The following is a 2,892-nucleotide window of genomic DNA, read 5'->3' as shown; positions in this document are numbered from 1 at the left end:
ATTTTTTTTGTAAAGTTTAACAAAATTTGTTTTTTAACACACTCCAAATTTTTTATTCTTTTTCTAACTTATATCAAACCTTTTTTTCATGAAGTGTCACGTGTGCATTGTAAAAAATTTTTCAAACAAAATTTTATTAAACAATAATTTTCCTTTAAGCTACAGTCCTGATCAACGCTGCATGGTTGTGGTTGTATTCATAGTTGCCGAAGGTTTTGACTATTTGAGTGTGGATATCATTTTGAAAACTCAAACACTTTTTTATTCGATTACATACCTTAACCTTGAACTGGACCATGTTGAGTCCTTTTCGACACTATATGACAGACGTTTACATTTTTTATTTCACCCTTACATCTATTTCGTAATGAAATATAAACACCTAGATAAAGTAAATTCTTGTATAATTTAGATTTTATATAACTTTGGTGGTAACCTTGGCTGAGCAATTGCCATAAGTGGTTGTGCAAGAAGGATATCGTCGTCTGACTCAGAAAGATTGATTGACGAAACATGGGGTGGAGCAGTCCAAGTGAAGCCATGGAGCAATCTAGCAAATAGCATCACTGTCATTGTCGTTCCTAGCATCACTCCGGGACAACCTCGTCTTCCTGTGCTAAATGATATGAACTTCATATTTGGTTCCGTCAAAGCCACATCATCTGTATCACTTTCCAGGTGGCGTTCAGGTTTGAACTTGTAGGGTTCATTCCACACTTTTGGGTTTCTTCCAAGTTCTTGTCTGCTTAGCACTACGTGGCTACCTTTAGGGATGAAGTAATTTCCCACCACTGTGTCACTCATAGAGACATGAGGAGGAATAAAAGGTGCAATTGGATGAAGACGAAAAGCTTCTTTTGCACAAGCCTTCACGTAGTTGAGCTTAGGTATGTCTGATTCTTGGACCATCCTGTCTTTTCCTACCACACTGTCCAATTCCTCAACAGCTCGACAGAGCAGCTCAGGTTGGTTAATCATCTCAGCAAGTGCCCATTCAAATGCATTCGATGGATTGTCCACTGTTGCAAGCATCAATTCCTACAAAAAACAGCATGTATGTTTTTAAACTCGTTTCCCTCGTGGAATATGATTTGCGTTTACGTGCTAGTATAACTACGGAAAAACAAAGTAAGAGAGAAGTGAAATATATTACTATGATTTGTGCACTGATCTCTTCGAATGTTAACGATGGGTTATTGTCGGAATCTTTGAGAGAGATGAGAACATCAAGCCAGTCCTCTTCATGAATCTTTAATCCATCATTCCATTGTTTGATTCTGTGTTGAACGATGGGATCATGATACTTCTTGATGATCCTCAGAGCTTCCCTCACTTTCTTCTGATGACCATCCAAAAAGTCTCGCCAAGCATGGCATATAATCAGAAACGGAAAAGGAATAGATGTAGTTGAGCAAATCAAAGATGGAATCAACATGTTCTACTTCTTCAAAACCGGGCCCTCCATCCTCTCTACCATCCCCAAAATACCTTGAATTAAAGGTAATTTTTCTTATAAGATTGCCACAATAATGCCTTGCAGCAGTCCTAAGATTGACAAGGCCAGAAACACCATCATCCACCATTTTGCACTTGTTGTAGACGTAAAACATAAGGTTGTCGGCCTCTTCAGTTCTTTTGCCGTGAAGCCATAGGTGCTTGTGTGGAGAAAGCAAATGGTTGGTTACGATTTTCTTCATTTTCTTCCACTGCTCACCAAAGGGCACAAAAATTGTTGTTGAATATCCACTAGTAATGAGATCAGTGGACACGCTGAGTGATCTTGATGCAAAAGTTGCATCTTGTTTTCTCAAGAACTCAGTAGCAATGGTGGGACATGTGACTGGGATGACATAGGCATTTCCTAAGCGGATACATGCAATTTCAGTGTTCATTTGTTTCATGAGATTATGTATCCACTTGTATGCAGGTTTGCTTGCAAGCATTTCAGGAAGATTCCCAACTATAGGCCATGGTTTGGGTCCTGGGGGCAGGTTTGGCTTTTGTTTCTTGGCATAACTGTGAATGAAGTTATACCTCAGAGTTTTGATCATAATGGTGAAGCAGGTGATTATCACAAGCAAAGAAGGCCAAAAGCTTTGAAGATTTGACAACAGAAGAAATGGGGTGTGAGCCATGGTTTGGAAAAGCTTTGTAACGAAGAAGGAAGAAGGTAAGTACTTTGCCTAAGGCTTTTAGAGTAAAAGTGGATGATTCATGACCGAAACTTGATGCCTATTTATAGCGGAGCTAAAGCTGTATACGGAAGGTGAATCAACACTTGATATATACATATAGAGAGTAAAAATGTTAACAATAACTAATATGTAAATAAAAGAATTATGATTCTTCAACCTCTGTACACAATACAATATATATCAGTGTAGATAAAATAAAAGTGTATGCACAAATTACTCCATAAAAAAGAATATGATACCTTTTTACACTTTTCAAAGTTTTTACTCCTGTCCCTCAATTACCTTTACCAATAATTAATAATTTGATTTAATTTATATTTTAAATAAATAACTTCGTTCAATATTTTATTATTACTAAAATGTTGTTAAACGGGTACGATGAAAATGGAGGTTCTCAACATCCCTTTTGTATTATTTTCAGACACAATTGAATCAACAATGTAAAATTAATTACTTATACAGTTGAATTATCCATTTTGTATTTCATGCACACTCACGCTAGCTGCAGTTCTTAATTTTAGTTCCCATAAATATATACTTTTTACATTTTTGGTTTACTTATATGAAACGTTGTTTTCGACATGGTTTCGAATGTTACCAAAGTATTGCCGGAGAAGTAGTTTTTTTTATTAGCAATATATATATATATATATATATATATATATATATATAAACAAGACAATGAAGTTATCCTTAT

General features: G+C 35.9%; 1 pseudogene; it reads right to left on the bottom strand.

Annotated features, from left to right (window-relative positions):
- Window positions 1–268: 268 nt before the first annotated feature.
- On the bottom strand, window positions 269–2,135 carry LOC114188530 (isoleucine N-monooxygenase 2-like; annotated as a pseudogene).
- Window positions 2,136–2,892: the final 757 nt, after the last annotated feature.

Source organism: Vigna unguiculata, chromosome 6 (assembly GCF_037176805.1).
Source record: "Vigna unguiculata cultivar grain cowpea cultivar isolate G323 ecotype 2 chromosome 6, ASM3717680v1, whole genome shotgun sequence".
NCBI lineage: Eukaryota > Viridiplantae > Streptophyta > Magnoliopsida > Fabales > Fabaceae > Vigna > Vigna unguiculata.
Note: the sequence above shows the minus strand (reverse complement) of the source record. Positions and strands in the feature narration are given on the sequence as shown.